Raw genomic sequence first — 474 nt, 5'->3', positions numbered from 1 at the left:
AAGAAAGCAGAGGGAAAAAGGGGGAGTACAAAAGGGCAGGATGACGTCGGGACAAGTTGGGAAAACACTTAGCCTCGCAACTAATGCTTTTATCGCGACCCTTGATTTCGGCTGAGGCCGATTTTCGGCACAAATCAAGGCATTTGTCCCCGCGTACCACGGTAAATATGTTTTCGCCGTCCCCTGTGTGAAATAATGCGCGCAGAGGGCCACGCTTACGAGCGCGTGACAATATTCGCCGGAGAATCTGGCGAGAAGGGTGAGAGATAGACCGAGTGGCGGAAGAATGCCACTTTATTAGCTGCTCGTAACTGTCCAGACGCCGACACGCCAAATGTTCCAGAGTTATCGTCGCTGAAAAGGACTCGGAGAATACCAGGGATCTACTAATTTGAACATTCAATTGTTAAAGCGACAAACACTGGACTACGCTTCCTAGAGGTGACCGAAAGAACGCGGTTGGAATTTTCCACC

The sequence above is a fragment of the Habropoda laboriosa genome, unplaced genomic scaffold, assembly GCF_001263275.1.
Source record: "Habropoda laboriosa isolate 0110345459 unplaced genomic scaffold, ASM126327v1 scaffold57, whole genome shotgun sequence".
In the NCBI taxonomy this organism is placed as follows: Eukaryota; Metazoa; Arthropoda; class Insecta; order Hymenoptera; family Apidae; genus Habropoda; species Habropoda laboriosa.
This window is presented reverse-complemented; position numbering follows the sequence as displayed.